The sequence below is a fragment of the Oryctolagus cuniculus genome, chromosome 21 (assembly GCF_051225735.1).
Source record: "Oryctolagus cuniculus isolate XC-2025 breed Fujian yellow rabbit chromosome 21, ASM5122573v1, whole genome shotgun sequence".
Lineage (NCBI taxonomy): Eukaryota > Metazoa > Chordata > Mammalia > Lagomorpha > Leporidae > Oryctolagus > Oryctolagus cuniculus.
The window spans coordinates 47468123-47485841 of NC_142887.1; the positions used below are offsets into that span (position 1 = coordinate 47468123).

Sequence of the window (17719 nt, forward strand, 5' to 3'; positions counted from 1 at the left end):
GTAGAACACGGTCCATCTTCCACCAATTTCCCAGGTGCATTAGTAGGGAGCTGGATTGGAAGTGGAGCACCTGGTCTCCTAGCAGCAACATATGGGATGCATGCACAGCAGGTCAAGGCTTTAATCCACTACACCACAGCACCAAACACTTCCTTATTTACTTCTGCTGTGATCTTTCATTATTCACTTTTTTCTACTGCCCTGCAACTTGACTCCTTCCTGTTTTTTTTCTGGGTCCTGGACGATGGTAGTAGGTGGCTTCTGGGATCTTTTTGTGTTAGTAGATACTTGGTAATCTAAAATCACAGTTTTTAGTTTCTATATTTCTCTGCTAATCACTAGGACCTTCTGGATGACAATAGAAAATGCTGGCAGAAATGAGGATATATTAATTTGCTAAGAAAATACCACAGAGAATATGATTTAAATCATGGAATTTTACTTCTCAGAGTTGTAGAGCTTGAAAATATCAGATCAAGGTGCTTAAATAGGCTCGATTTTTCCAGAAGCCTTTCTCCGATGTGACAGACACATCTACCATTTGATCTGCTTAAAAGCACTTTCTTCAGGTAGAGTCATGTTGCTGGTTAGCACTTCCGTGTTAGAGTTTTAGGGAGGCACATTTCAGTCCATAACAGCAAAAGGGGCCCTGTGGTCTACTTCAATGACAGCCATCTCTGCGGAGGACAGAAAGTTTGGAATCAGCGTTAGGATTTCTCACGGTATTACTGTCAGTGCTATCTCCATCAAATGTGCATTCATGTACACACAAATCTACCTGTACTCATAAACACATTCAACAGTGGAAATGCCTGATGGTTGTGTATGGGTAACATCAATATAATAATCCATAAGATGACCTATTAGCAGACATTAAAAAGAGAATTAGAAAGAATGACAACAAAATCTTCAGTTACCTATATTTATGTCTATATGTATGATATTCAGTATTTATAGTTGCTAAAAGATGAATACTGATGTGTGGGAATAAAAGCTAAACCTTACCTTGCAATATTGCAGCCTAGTCTACATGAAAGATGTCTTCCTAAAACCATTCCCTGGGCCCACTCTGTGGCATAGTAGATTAAGCATCCACCTGCAGCACCAGCATCCCACATGGGCACCAGTTTGAGTCCCTGCTCCTGCACTTCCAATCCAGCTCTTTACTAATGGCCTAGGAAAGCAGTGCAATATGCCCTGAGTTCTTGGGCCCCTGCACCCATGTGAGAGACCTGGAGGAAGCTGCTGACTCCTGGCTTCTGGCACCTGGCTTCAGATCGGCCCAGCTCCAGCCATTCTGGCCATTTAGGGGTGAACCAGTCGATAGAAGACCTCTCTTTCTCTTCCTCTCTATATCTGTAACTCTGCCTCACAATAAAGAAATACATTTTTTAAAAACCTTTCACATGTTAAATTTCTTAATTGTTTTAAAGATTTATTTATTTATGTACAAGTCGAGTTACAGACAGAGAGGAGAGACAGAGAGAAAGAGAGAGGTCTTCCATCTGGTGTTCACTCCCTAATTGATTGCAACTTCCAGAGCTGTGCTGATCTGAAGCCAGGAGCCAGGAGCTAGTTCCCGGTCTCCCAGATGGGTACAGGGGCCCAAAGACTTGGGCCATCTTCTACTACTTTGCCAGGCGATAGCAGAGAGCAGGATCAGAAGTGGAGCAGCTGAGTATTGAACCGGCCCCCATATGGGATGCTGGCGCTTCAGACCAGGGTGTTAACCTGCTCCACCACAGCACCGGTCCAACATTTTAAATTTCTGATACTCTAAAGTAGTACAGGACTGCATTACATCTAGGAAAGATGCATTTAAAAATTATAAATCTAGTGCATTTTAGCAGAAGTTTTAACAAATACTTCTGATTTTCTCAGCATTATATATAAATAAATGACATAATGAGTCATTGTCAGATTTTTAGCTTTTGACAGCCACTTATAATATTTCACAGCTTTTTGAAATGTATTGCTAGTGTGTTTTTCTCAACACATGCACTGGATTTTACCAGTTTAGTGCACATGGAGTTGCCTCTTATAGGATTTGCATTTTAATGGGTTTTCATGGCACATGTAATCAACATCTGCAAAGCCTCTAAAACACATAAATAATAACATGAATCAGGCTTTTTTCTTAAATATTAATTTATTTATTTGAAAGAGTTGCACAAATAGAGGAGAGGTAGAGAGAGAGAGAGAGACAGACAGAGACAGAGAGGTCTTCCATCAGCTGGTTTACTCCCAGTTGGCCGCAATGACTGGTCTGTGTCAATCTGAAGCCAGGAGCTTCTTCAGGGTCTTTCACATGTGTGCAAGGCCCCAAGGACTTGGGCCACCTTCTAATGCTTTCCCAGGCCATAGCAGAGAGCTGGTTCAGAAGTGGAGCAGCCACGACTTGAACTGGCACCCACATGGCTTGCCAGCACTGCAGGCAACAACTTTATCTGCTATGCCACAGCGCCAGCCCCACATTGCATCTTTTTAAGATGATATGGATTTAAGTTCATGAGAAATTATTAGCATAGTGGGAACTGATAGATATGCATGAAGCAGGATGGACTTGTTAGGAATGGTGATGTTAATTTTCTTATAAAATAAATAAATAAGAAATTAAATATGGTCAGACATAAATGAAGACTAAATTTTATTAGTGGTAATCCAGAAAACACTGATCTCAGGTCTTTTTCTTCCAGTGTTAAGTTTATATTTTTAAATGCATATTAAGTGAACAAATTTCATGTAATTTATATATACAGATTGAAGAGCAAACTGATAACATCCTATCCTATCTTCCCTTGTTCTCATATTTCCAACTCCCTCCTTCTTGTTTTATTTTCTTTTAATTTTGACAGCTGCATGCTTTGATTTTATTTTAGAATCACAAGCTTTAACCCTCTACAAAATAAAGAATTCAGCAAGTAGTAGCAGAAATATCAATGAGTATATGTTGTGTACTCTATCAAAGAGTACAGAAAAGTGCTATGAACAATACTCAAATCTCAAAATGTCAATTTAACTCATATGCTGCTTTTTGTTGTCTATATATTAATTACCACCAGTCAGAGAAAACATATGGTATTTGTCTTTTGGGGACTGGCTTCTTTCATGAAGCATACTTGTTTCCAGTTCATCCATTTAGTTACAGAAGATGGGATTTCATTCTCAATTATGGTTGAATAGTATTTTACACTGTATATATAGCTCATATTTTTGTTCCAGTCACCAGTTGATGGACATCTGGGTTGATTCCATGTTAGCTATTGTGAATTGAGCTGTAATAAACATGAGGGTACAGATAACTCATGCCTGTGCATATTCTATTTCATTTCATGCGGATAAATTCCCAGTAGTCAGATGGCAGGATCACATGGTATGTTTGTTTTCAGATTTCTGAGGAACTTTGATACTGCCTTCCATAATGGTTGCACTAGCTTCATTCCCACCAACAGTGGATTAGGGTACCTTTTTCTCTCCCTCTCCACCAGCCTTTATTGTTTGTTGACCTTTTCAAAAGAATTATTTATTTGAAAGATTGAGTTACAGAGATGGAGAGGCAGAGGCAGAGAGACATAAGTATTTTATCTGCTTGTTTATGCTCCATATGGCCCAACAGGTAGTGCTGGTCCAATCGGAAGCCAGAGTCAGGAGCATCTCCCTGGTCACCCATGCGGGTGCAGGGACCCAGGCACTTGGGCCATCCTCCACTGCCCTCCCAGTCCAGTGCAGAAAGCTGGACTGGAATAGCAGCAACCGGGACCAGAACTGGCACCCATATGGGATGCCGTCTCCACGGGTGGAGGATCAACCCAGTGTGCTATGGCACTGGCCCCCATCAGGGATATTTTTCTATAGTACTCTCTCTCCACTGTATCTTTTCTAGTTAAAGAATTAAGGTGATGCAGGATTAATAGAAGGAGTTTGAGAGGATTGTCTCTCTTTCAATTGTGTTGAATAGTTTGAGAAGCATTAGTTCTTTAAAAGTCCTGTAGAATTCAATAGTGAGGCTGTCTGATCCTGGACTTTTGCTTGTTGGGAGGGTCTTTATTACTCATCCAATCTCTGTCTTGGTTTTTGATTTGTTTAGCTTTTCTATGTGTCTTCATGACTCAATTTTGGTATATTGTGTATGTCCAGGAATCTGTTGATTTTTACTCTAGGATTTCCAATTTGTTAGCAGTCACAACAGATGCCCACATCCTATATTGCAGTGCTAATCTGAGTTTTGGGTACTACACTTCCTAATCAGCTTCATGTTAATATCCCTGGGAAGCAATGTATAATAGCTCAAATTCTTTCATTCCTGTCGTCAAATTGGAGAACTGTAACCTCAATGGCGACTTGAGAACCTGGTCTTGCACAGTGGTAGCCATATAGAAAGTGAACCAGCAGATGGGAGATCTCTCTGCTTCTCTTTCCTTCTCTCTTTGTCTCTGTGTGTCTCTGCCTTTTTTATCATGTTAAAATATTTAATTACTTACTTGAAAGAGTTACAGAGAGAGGGAGAGACAGAAATCTTCCACCACCTAATTCATTTTTGAGATGACTTTAATAGCCAGAGTGTGGCCAGGTTGAAGCCAGGAGCTTTCCCTCCGATGTGCATGGCAGCAAGGAGCTTTTCCTGCAATGTGCGTGGCAGCATCCCAGGCACTTGGGCCATCTTTCCCTGCTTTTTCAGTCCATTGGTAAGGAGCTGGATCAGAAATGGAATAGCTGGTACTTAAACTGGTGCACATACAGGATGCCAATGTAACAGATAGCAGCTTTGTCCACTGCACCACAACCACCAGCTCCTCTATCTGCCTTTCCAATAAATAAATCTTTTGAAAAAGAACTGAAGGTAGTAAAAGTCATCATGACTGAGCAATGGCAAATTTATTGAAGTGATCTATTTTCTTAAAGATCCTTTTATGAATTTGAAAGGCAGCACTAGATGGAGAGAATGGGAGAGATTGATCTTCCTCCTGGTTTGTTCACTCCTCAAATGGCTGCAATGACTGTGGCTAGGCCAGACTGATATCAGGAGCCAGGGGCTTCTTCCAGGTCTCTCACAAGGGTGCAGGAGCCCCAATATTTGAGTCACCCGGTGCTGCTTTTCCAGACACATTAGCAGAGAACTGAATCCGTTTGGAGCATTAATGTCTATGATACTCTCCTTGCAGTTGAAGGATTTAGAATCCATTTTGATTATGGGTGGGCCAAGTACAATGTCTTCCAATTGTCCAAGGTTTGGATTAGATGGGTTCTGAGAAATTTTGTTAAAATAGTTATTAATCTTGTTTAGACAAGGTCATAGTCAAAGTGGAGGTTCTCTCCTCCCTTCAGAGAAATGTACCTCCTTCTTTGATGACCTGTTCTTTCCACTGGGATCTCACTCGCAGAGATCTTTTGCCAGAGTGTCTTGGCTTTCCATGCCTGAAATACTCTCATGAGCTTTTCAGCCAGCTCCAAATGCCTTTAGGGCTGATTCTGAGGCCAGAGTGCTATTTAGGACATCTGCCATTCTATGAGTCTGCTGAGTATCTCACTTCCCATGTTGGATCACTCTCCCCTTTATTTACTCCATCGGTTAGCGTTAGCAGGTACTAGACTTGTCTATGTGCTCCCTTTGACTCCCAGTCCCTCCACCATGACCAACTGTGAACTGAAACTGATCACCTGGAACAGTGAGATGGCATTGGTACATGCCACCTCAATGGGATTGAATTGGAATCCCCTGGTATGCTTCCAACTCCACCACTTGGGGCAAGTCAGCCTGAGCATGTCCCAAATTATACATCTCTTCCCTCTCCCATTCCCACCACCATGTTCAACAGGGATCACATTTCAGTTAATTTTCAACACTTAAGAATAACTGTGCATCAATTACAGATCTAAACCAGTCATATTAAGTAGAACAGATAAAAAAAACTACTAAGAGGGATAATGTATTAAGTTGTTCATTAACAGTCAGGGCTATGCTGATCAAGCCACCGTTTCCCATAGTGTCCACCTCACTCCAACAGGTTTCCCTCTTGGTGTTCAGTCAGTTGTCACTGATCAGGGAGAACATATGGTATTTGTCCCTTTGGGACTGGCTTATTTCACTCAGCATGATGTGTTCCAGATTCCTCCATTTTGTTGCAAATGACTGGATTTCGTTGTTTCTTACTGCGGTATAGTATTCTAAAGAGTACATATCCCATAATTTCTTTATCCAGTCTATCGTTGATGGGCATTTAGGTTGGTTCCAGGTCTTAGCGATTGTGAATTGTGCTGCAATAAACATTAGGGTGCAGACCTCTTTTTTGTTTGCCAATTTAAATTCCTTTGGGTAAATTCCAAGGAGTGGGATGGCTGGGTCGAACCGTAGGGTTATCTACGACCTTTTCTAAACAAGATAAGAGTCGGAGAACTCAGAGGGCTTCCATAGCCTTGGAAACTCATGACTGGAGCATAGGGAGATTACTGATGCCATAGACAGGAGTGTCAATTGGTAAAGTCAACAACAGGAGTCACTGTGCACTTACTCCTCATGTAGGATCTCTATCCTTAATGTGCTGTACATTGAGATTTAATGCTATAACGAGTACTCAAACAATATATTTCACTTTGTGTTTCTATGGGGGTGCAAACTGTTGAAATCCTTACTTAATGCATACTAAACTGATCCTCTGTTAAAAAAAAAAAAGAAATTATCAATTCCCAACTTGACTCTCACTGGGATTAAACATGACAATAGGTCTGCTCTGATTTCATCATCATTTTAAAAAAAAATCATCTATTATTTTTCACTTTATGTTTCTGTGTGGGAGCAAACTGTTGAAATCCATACTTGATGTATACTAAGCTGATCTTCTGTATATTAAGATAATCAAAAATGAATCTTGATGTGAATGGAAGGGGAGAGGGAGTGGGAAAAGGGAGGGTTGTGGGTGGGAGGGACGGTATGGGGGGGAAGCCATTGTAATCCATAAGTCGTACTTTGGAAATTTATATGCATTAAATAAAAATTAAAAAAAATAGTTATTAATCATAACTCTCAGTTTAAGCTTTTCTTACCAAATTTTCATGTTTGCTGATGTTTATATCTATGGGAAAATTGGGTCTCTGGATTGCAACCAATGAAAGCATCCAGACTAACAGTAATAAGGTCAACAGTCAGCAGAATGATGTCCAGCTGAACTGAAATAGCTTTTCTTATTTGGTAGAGGGGTTACCTCCTGCATTATGCTGACATACTGTCATAGACAGTAGATATTGGAGCCTGTCCCTTCTGCCAAATGGAGAATACCATATTTTGGTCCATCATATATATATTTATATATTATAATATATTATATATTATACTATATATTTCTATACATAATATAGAATTGCATATAATTATTATAAATATATAATTGTATATAATTATTATATATGAATTTGTTATTTATATATAAATAATTATTTCTGATCCAGCTCCTTACCAATGGATTGAAAAAGCAGTGAAAGATGCTCCAAGTACCTGGGTTCCTGGGACACACATCAGAGGAAAAGCTCCTGGTTTCAACCTGGCCACACTCTGGCTATTGAAGTCATCTCAATAATATATATATATATATAAAATACATATAGTAAATTATATAATATTATCTGTTTATAATTATATATTATATAATATATTGTATGATAAATTATAATATATTTTATATATGAATATATTTATATACATAAATATATAAATAAATGTAAATATATATATAAGGAATTTATTTATGTAGTTGACAGGTTTACTTACAGAGAGTGAGAAGAAGAGACACAGAAAGGTCTTCCATATGCTCATTTACTCCCCTAATGACTGCAATGTCTGCAGCTGGGCCAATCTGAGCTAGGAGCTTCCAGGTCTCCCATATTTTGGCAGGGACCAAAGCACTTGGAACAGCTTCTACTGCTTTCCCAGGCTATTGCAGAGAGCTGGATGGGAAAAGGAGAAATGGGGACTAGAACTGGTGCTCATATGGGGTGCCAGCATTGCAGGTAAAGGATTACACCACTGCACCACAGTGCTGGCCCCAGTCTATCCTTTATTAAGGAGATCTCAGTAATCATGTTCAGGTATTGCTGTCCTATATTCATGGCCAAAGTCCTAGCAGGCAACATGGTTTGGAGAATCATAAGCACAAGGTGTGTAGGAGACTTCATTTCTCATACAGCACAGTTAATAACAAGGTTCCAAGAGGGGAAATTACTTGCATCATAGTCTTTGAGAACTAATGGACATCACAGGTGATCTAAAGAATTTAGAAGGTTTGTGAGCCCCTAGAGTGAAAAAGTCACTGGGAGCACAAGGACAGTGCCTAGAGTTTATTTTGATGGATTTTAGCCCCTTTCATTGGAGGGAGGCCCGAAGAAGCTGGACTGATTAGTAAACCTCAGAAGTGTCTTTTCAAGGTGAAGGCAAACTGAGACTGAGGGGTTTTTGGAAAAACGTTGAACAAAAGACATTTCCCACACGTGGTTAAGACACATCATTTATCTACTGATTTTCATCAGATCTGTTAACATTAGGTATAAGGTACAGTGGACATGGTGGATGGCATATAGCAATATGATTTTAGTAATATATCATGAGGTGCTTTTTTTAAATGGATTTAGCAGGTAAAATTGGGCTACCTAATAGGATGTAGCTGGAATAATCACCTTTTTGTTAAATAAATCTGAGGTAATAAATGTTAGTGTATGAAGACATTGAGTTTTCTTTTATTGGGCCTTCTTGGTTATTTTAATCTGGGATCTGCGAATTCTCATTTTCTTTATTTTATTCCTCATCATGTCGGACCAACTCTGCTGCTTTGGGGATTTTTTTAGTACATCTGACATTTGGAAATTTAGACAATAGTATAGTTAAAATGAGATGTACCAAGTAAAGTATTTATTTTTATTCTGATACATATTTTGGAATTCTTCTAAAATTCCTATTGAGTATCCTTGTTAAATTTAGTTGCATCCCAGGTTAAGACTTATTGGAGGCAGGCTCCATGGCTCAATAAGCTAATCCTCCACCTGCGGTGCAGGCACACCAAGTTCTAGTCCTGCTGGGAGAGCCAGATTCTGTCCCAGTTGCTCCACTTCCAGTCCAGCTCTCTGCTATGGCCCAGGAGTGCAATGGAGGATGGCCAAAGTGCTTGGGCCCCGTACCTGCATGGGAGACCAGGAGGAAGCACTTGGCTCCTGGCTTTGGATCAGTGCCATGTGCCAGCTGCAGCACACTGGCGGCAGCGGTCACTAGGGGGTAAACCAACAGAAAAAGGAAGACCTTTCTCTCTGTCTCTCTCACTGTCCACTCTGCCTGTCAAAATAAAAAATAATTTTTATAAAAAGACTTATTGGAGCCACTTTAGTGATTACACCCATGAAACTTTGTTAATAAATGCAAATAGAACCTGGGAAAATTGATGTATATCTTATGCTGTAGAGACTTAAGATTGAACATCTTTTTTATCTTTTTTAATTATATAATTTAAAAACAAATTTTAGATTTTTTTTTTACTTTACTAAGTCACAGCTCTGGCCCCATTAATATGACTTAACAATGTTTTTTCCTCTCAGAATTATCTCTATTGTTTCAGTTAACTGCATGCCTTTTCTTTACATTCAGATTCCCTCAGCTGTCAAAGCTTATTCATCTTAATTCTGTTGTTCCTATTTCCCTCCCTTTTATTCTGTCCCTAGGCTAATTGAGATCATGATTCTCCATTCCTTCTGTGTGGTGTCACAGTAGGCTTGAAGTGTTCTTTTTCTCTTCTGATTTCTAAAGAAAGAAATTATGTATTCCCCCAGTTTAGATATTTTAATAATGCACTCTAAAACAAAGGTTAAATGTTCTTAATTTGACAAGAATTTTCGGGGCCAGTGGTGTGGCATAGTGGGTAGAGCCACCACTTGCAGTGCTGGCAGCTCATATGGATCCAGATCTCTGCTATAGCCTGGGAAAGCAGTAGAAGATGGCCCAAGTCCTGGGCCCCTGCACCCATGTGGGAGACCTGGAAGAAGCTCCTTGCTCCTGGCTTTGGATTGGCACAACTCTGGCCATTGCAGCCAACTGGGGAGAGAACCAGTGGATGGAAGACCCCTCTCTCTTCTCTACCTCTCTCTGTGCAACTCTGACTTTCAAATAAATAAATAAATCTTTAAAAAAAGATTTTTTTCTAATTTTAGATTTGTTCTACTTCATTGCCACTTCAGGGTGTGTGTAAGGAGTGCATATCCAGTTTTTCTATTTTGGAATTTGGGGATTTTGTATTAGCTCTGCTGTGTATTCATTTTTCTTGAGCATTGGTGATATCTTCTCCTTAGTTGTATTAAGAGAGAGAGCAATAGCCCTCATGTCTTTTTAGGTAAGTAAGACATATTAAAAACAGAGCATTCAGTATACATTCATAGTATTTTGACTTGTTCAATTGATTTTCCTGACCTCCCTTGGATATTCTTGGTCTTTGCTGTACAACTTTCTATACTCATTAATTCTTTGATATTCCCAAATCCAGAAAATGAATGACTCAACAGCTGTGTTCCTGTATTTGCTGGGACTCAGGGTAAGAAGCAAAGTGGAGGTGTTCAGGAATCTAAAGTTACATGCTACATAGCAAAGCACATCATTTCCTATACAAAGTGACTGGGAAATCCAGAATCTTTTGCACACATATTGGATCCTGAACTATTACTGGACTATTCAGTAAGATTTTAATGTATTTATTTTCTGTGTGTGTGTTTGTATTTCTAAATAAACTCTGCTGGGCTACTTAACATTAACATGTATTGCAGAATTCTTTCATCAGTTTTTACTTTTAAAAAGTTTCTCTTTCAGTTTTATGGGAGAGGGTAGAAGTTTCCTGCTATGTAACTGAAAGTTCATTCATTCATTAAAGTTAAAAATATTTGTTGCAAATTGGTAGAATACTATTAATTCTCATGTGATTTACATGAAACTAAATACATTCTCTATTTTGTTTTGCTTAAAATTTCTGCATGTGTGGACTTCTTTTTTCCTTCTTGCCCCAAATCCCTTTGTGTATTGGGATGGCAAATGGGTTTTACACTGGAGAAAACATGTTATTTTGGCAAAGAAGTACTTAGCCTTCCTGCTTCAAGTATTCAAATATTGCATTGGAAATCAGTATATTTGTTTACTGTACAAATGTCCTTCATACAATTTTGTAATCTTCTGGGATGGGAGAGGAAGCAGGAAATAGGAGGATTATGGGTGGGAGGGATGTTTTGGGGGAGGGGAAGCCACTGTAATCCAAAAGCTGTACTTTGGAAATTTATATTTATTAAAAAAATTAAACAATTTTGTAATCTTCATCTTCCTTTTTATTTCATCCTTTTTAAAAAAAGATTCATTTATTTTACTTGAAAATCAGAGTTACACAGAGAAGGAGAGAGAGAGAGCAGTCTTCCAACCGCTGGTTCACTCCCCATTTGGCCACAATGGCTGGAGCTCTGCCAATCCAAAGCCAGGAGCCAGCAGCTTCTTTTGGGTCTCCTATGCAGGTGCAGGAGCCCAAGGGCCTGGGCCATCCTCTACTGCTGGATAGTAAGTCTTACTTGCCTAAAAAGATGGATAGTAATTTGAGTAGCCAGGACTTGAACTGGCACCCAATTGGAATGTCAGCACTGCAAGCCACAGCTCTACTTGCTACTCCACAGCATCGGCCCCCTAAATTCTTATGAGTATTGCTACACGATTGGAATTTATAATTGATAATGCTGAACAATTGAAACTGTCTTATTTACAATTGTAGGACTGGATATGGCAGTTCTACTTGAAGTAAAGTATGTAGCCTGCTTATTGTATGATTTTCGGAAAAGCATGTATTTATATATAACAGCAGATCTGTTAATCATTTAAAAGTGAATTGTCATGATTACCCAGATGTAAAGAATGCAATATGTGCTAATGAGTTAGCAGTCACAGACATTTAGAATTAGAGGGATTTTAGAACTTTTTCAATACTGCAGTTTTTATGAAAAACTAATAATTTTTTTTATTTGACAGGTAGAGTTATATACAGTGAGAAATCAGAAAGGTCTTCCTTCCATTGGTTCAGTCCCCAGATGGCTGCCACAGTTGGAGCTGTGCCCATCCAAAGCCAGGAGTCAGGTGCTTTCTCCTGGTCTCCCATCCGGGTGCAGGGCCCAAGCACTTGGGCCATCCTCTACTGCCTTCCCGGGCCATAGCAGAAAGCTGGACTGAAAGAGGAGCAACCAGGACTAGAACACTTTGCCCATAAGGGATACCAGCACCACAGGTGGAGAATTAACCAAGTGAGCCACGGCGCTGGCCCCCGATAAATTTACTCTTAACAAAATATCAAAATATCTTATTTAGTATAAAGTTAGTAGTGAAAAGAGACTACCTTGTTGAACACAGAAATTTGAGATTATATTTCTTGGTATTAATTTGCATCTTAAGGCTTATTGCCTAGTTTATTTCAATATTTCAATCTAATATTCCTAATAATATCTTGTACTTAGTGGTTCACTGTGTGCCAGACAATATTCTTTTGATTTTTTAAAAGATTTATTTATTTATTTATTTGGAAGTCCGAGTTACACAGATAGTGAACAAGAGGAAGAGAGAGAGTTCCTCCATCTGCTTTTTCACTCCCCAGATGACCTAAAAGGTCAGAGATATGCCAATCTGAAACCAGGAGCCAGGACCTCTTCAGGGTCTCCCATGCAGATTCAGGGGCCCAAGGACTTGGGCCAACTTCCTACTGCTCTCCCAGGCTATAGCAGACAGCTGAATGGAAAATGGAGCAGCCTGGACTTGAACCGGCCTCCATATGGGATGCCCCCACTGCATGCAGTGGCTTTACTAGCTACACCACAGCACTGGCCTCAAGACAATGCTCTAAAATGATGCATTAATTATTCCCAAATATTGAAAAGTGGCATGGTACACATTTGAATGTGTTGTTTTGTACTAGTTGTAGAAAGAGTTTAAAATATATTTAGATTTAAAAATGTAAGCTTTGATCTAAAGGTTTACTTTCCCTTAAGGTGCCTGTTTGGAAACTGAGAGATCATTGAAGTCTCAAGATAGAGTACAACTGATCTTATCCAAGCCTCCTTTATCACATGAGGATGCTAAATGCCAAGCCCAGAGAAGTAAAGTGAATTGTTCAAGGTCACATAGGTAAGTTGTGGCAGGGATAATTCTGTATTAGCATTAGGTATCCTGATACATAGGCCACTGTTCTGTCAATTTTGTACTCCTTCTGGAGTTAAAGATTCTAAGTTGTGGAAAATTGAATTTGGAAATTTAGTGGTTGCTATGTTGTTATGGTGAGAAATTTCTGTGTATAGCTATGAGTTGCTTAAATTTTATTCAATATATTTTTCTAGTATGTTTGCTATTTATTTGAAATGTATAACAAGTAGCTTCATCTATTTGCCAAAAGAATTTTTAAAGATTTATTTATATTATTTGAAAGTCAGAATTACACAGAGAGAGAAGGACAGGCAGAGAGAGTGGTCTTCCATTCACTGGTTCACTCCACAGTTGGCCTCCATGGCTGGAGCTGTGCTGACTGGAAGGCAGGAGCCAGGAGCCTCTTCCTGGTCTCCTATGCAGGTGCAGGGGCCCAAGGACTTGCACCATTTTATAGTGTTTCCCAGGCCATAGCAGAGAGCTGGATAGGAAGTGGAGCAGCCAGGTCTTGAACTGATGCCCCTATGGAATACCAGCACTGCAGGTGGCAGCCTCACCCACTATGCCACAGTGCCAGCCCTTGCCAAAAGAATTTATAGAAGCTATTCCATATATACACTTAACAATTATTTAGTTACTTGACATGAACTATCCCTGCATATTTGAAAATTTTGAATGGTATCACTTGGGTTTTAAGAATGTTATATTTTAGGTCTCTTAATATTTTTAGTGATGATGTTTTAAAGGCCCTTTCTGTTTTATGAAAAATGATAAGGATTTTGTTTTACAATGGCCATAGTATTACTACTTAAAGCAATAGATTAAATAAAACTTTTAAACAAAGTCATTTAATACTGAATTCTAACACACTGGTATATTTTAAAGTGAGAAGCCGGATTTCTTTCAGATATTCTAAAGAAGAATGATAATCAAAATTGAAGACATCTACAGTTTTTAATCACTTGTTTTAAATATTGGTCATAATGGTCCAATTTTGAGTTTAATTTTAATTAGCTTTTAAATGATTCAATATGTTTTATAGAAAAAATTCGGAGAACATAATTATATACTCAACCTCCCTCCCTTCTTTTTCCTTCTTTGTCATTTTTTTTAGCTTATGAAATGACATTTTCAGTTTACATTACATTAAAAAGGGTTCTTGAATCAAGGGACAAGTTTAACAGGCAAAAAGCAAAAAGATCGTAATTTAGAGGGAATATAGACAATGGCTCTAAACAATATTTGAATATCACATCTAAACAATATTTGAATAAATTGATAAATATTTTAATTTCTCCTACTAAAATGCTCAAAGTCTTTAATTATTTATCAAATATTAGTGCAAAATTATGGATTTAAATGATCCCAAAAAGTGATGAATTTTTGTGTAATAAAGTCCAATTTTTGTCAAGGCTTTTTGAAAGTCTCACAGAAAACTTATGTTTGTGAATGGGAAGAATAATACCAAAATATCCATACTACCAAAAGCAATTTGCAAATTCAATGTAATCCCAATCAACATACCAACGATGTTCTCAGAGCTAGAAAAAATGATGCTAAAATTCACATAGAAACATGAGAGATGCTTAACATCTAAAGCAATATTATAAAGCAAAAAAAAGCTGGAGACATCACACCATATTTTAAGACATATTACAGGGGTCAGCACTATGACAAAGCAGGTAAAGTCACCGTCTGCAGTGCCGGCATCTCATATGGGTGCCAGTATGTTTCCCAGCTGCTCCACTTCTTATTCCCCTCTCTGGTATAGCTTGAGAAAAAAGTAGAAAATGGCCAAAGTCTTTGGGCCCCTGCACCTGCATAGAGACCTGGAAGAAGCTCCTGACACTTGGATTCAGATCAACAGAGCTCCGGCCATTGTGGCCATTTGGGGAGTAAACCAGTGGATGGAAGACCTCTCTCTCTCTCTGCCTCTACCTCTCTGTAACTCTGCCTTTCAAATAAATATACTGCAAAAAAAAAAAAGAAGAAGTGTTAGCACTGATATAATAACAGACACATAGTTCAATGGAAAAGACTTGGTAGCATAGAAATAAACCCAAATTTCTACCAGCAACTCATATTTAACAAAGGAACTAAAATGAACTGGAGAAAGAAGAATCTCTTTCACAAGTGGTGCAGAGGAACTTGATTATCCATATGTAGAAGCCTGAAAAGAGACTCCAACATCTCTTACACTATGTGAAAGTGAACTCACAGTGAATTAAAATGTAATCATAAGACCCAAACCCAAGTAAACATAGGGAAACTCTAAATATTGTCAACACACAATAGCTTTTGGGTAAGATTCCAATAGCAATAGTCACAAAAATAAAAACAGAGACATTTGAGTATATCCAACTAAGATACTTCTTCACAACAAAGTAAACATCAGAGTGTAGATACAATGAACAGATGGCAGGAAAAATTAAAACTCTGAATGTTTACAGATTTCCAGAACATTTACATGAATTGGAAAAACTCCAAAAAATACAGTGAAGAAACAGGCAAGGATCTGAATAGACATTTCTCAGAAGAAATGTACATGGTCAAAACATGTGAATATGCCCGATGTCACTAGCCATTATGTAAATATAAATCAGAACACCATATCAGTCTCCAACACCTGTGGGAGAATACAACACTCAGGTGTTTGTGTGTGCAGCAAGTGGGTTTAGAGGACCCTGTTCACCTCTGGAGAGCAGAGCCTACAGGGAGGTAAAGAAACCTTACTGCGCAGGGGCATGCTAATCTTCTCTGTATCATTCCAATTTTAGTATATGTGCTGCCGAAGCGAGCACATGTGCTGCCGAAGCGAGAAAGAGATGAAAAGAATTTATCTCAGCTAGCCACTAATATTCAAGAAACAAGGTCTTCAGGAAAGCCAACTCAACTGACATTTTCATGTCATTGTTAAATAAAGGAAAAATTATCTAGGTTCAGCAATACGTAGTTTATAAGAGAAAGACTACAGAGTAATTTCCTTGGCATAGAAATAACTTTTTTTTTTTTTTTTTTATCCATGAGGGCTTGCTATCACCACCACACACCCACATCCCATATACAAATGCCTGGCTTGAGTGGTAGCTTCTCTGCTTTGAGGCAAGTTTCTGCTAGTGTGCACCCTGGGAGGAGACGGAGGATGGCAGAAGTGCTTGGGTCCCTGCACCCAAATGGGACATCCAGAATGAATTCCCAGTTCCTGGTTTTGGCTTGGTCAAGCTTTGGCTATTGCAAGTGTCTGGGGAGTGAAGCAGTGGTTCCCTCTTCCTGTCACTCTGCCTTTCAAATCAATAACTGTTGTTGGTAATGACTAATAATGATATTCACTGATTGTCAAATTTTGAATCTATTAATTATAGACAATTTATCTTTGTATTTTTAAACTTTCATAATGTTCTGTAGCCAATTTCATCACTAGAAATAAAAACTTTTCCTCAAAAAAAAAAAAAGAAACCTTACTGCTTTCCTAATGTGCTTATTAAGTTCTTGACCAGCGCCTGTTAGTCTTGCCACAAACTTTCTAGTCTTACTACTTTCCTTCTTCTTCTTCTTCTCTGTGACTTGTAAAATAGTATACATTCTATATACTGTGGATACTTTTGATTTATTTTATTCCTTCGGTCTCCTATGAAGTTCCTCCACAAAAGCACAGCCCTCAAAATATTCATTCATTTATGCAGTCTGCAGATTTCATGAGCTACTAAATTCCAAGTAGTATGTTAAAGGCAAGATCTGGGCCTAAGAGAAAAGTGGTCTAAATTCTGTGCCTAGAAGAGGATTTGGGACATAGTAGAACTTCAGTGAAGTGCTATGTGAATGACATGCACTCATTAAATGAGTAATCTAAAGCATACACTTCATTTAAGCAACACAGCAGCCCTACTCACCTCAGGTAGAGCAATTGAGAGGAATAATGTGAACAAAAATAAGACATCAATAAGTTGAATAATAACAGAGAAAAAACAAAATGAGATAGATGCCAACATTACTGAGCTATTTTTGAGGAATTAAATTGATAGAGGGGCTGGCATTGTGGCCAAGTGGGGAAAGCTGCAATCTGTGAGGCCAGCATAACATCTGAGTTCCACTTTGAGTTTAGGAATCTCCACTTCCAATTTAGCTCACTGCTAAACACCTGGGAAACCAGCAGAAGATGGACGAAGGACTCAGGTCCTTGCCACTCATGTGGGAGACTTGGATGAAGCTCCTGACTCCAGCATGCCCCAGGCTCAACTGTTGAAACTCTCTGGGGTGTGAGCCAGCAGATGAAAGCTATCTATGTCTTTCCCTCTCTCTCTAAATCCACCTTTCAAATAATAAAGATTTAATAAACAAATTAACTGATTTCAAAATACACAAAAACATGAACAATACTATATCATTTTTATGCCAAACTGATAAAAAATAACAAATGCTAGAGAGCACATGGGAAAAGAAAACCATCATATATGGTGGGTGAAAACACAAGTTAGTACAGATGTTATGCAGAACAGTATGGTCATTCCTTAAAAAGGATAAAAATTGGGGCTGGCGCTG

At 38.6% G+C, this 17719-nt stretch overlaps 1 long non-coding RNA gene and 1 pseudogene across 2 annotated transcripts in view; one reads left to right on the plus strand and one right to left on the minus strand.

Moving 5' to 3' along the window:
• The window catches only part of LOC149119980 (uncharacterized), a 141725-nt gene extending 125179 nt beyond the window's left edge, over window positions 1–16546 (plus strand). For both annotated transcript variants that reach the window (XR_016227027.1, XR_016227026.1), the window contains exons 2-3: window positions 13030–13165; window positions 16208–16546. This is a non-coding gene — a long non-coding RNA (uncharacterized LOC149119980). The remainder of the gene's footprint in view (window positions 1–13029; window positions 13166–16207) is intronic.
• On the minus strand, window positions 15914–15981 carry LOC149119981 (U6 spliceosomal RNA; annotated as a pseudogene).
• Window positions 16547–17719: the final 1173 nt, after the last annotated feature.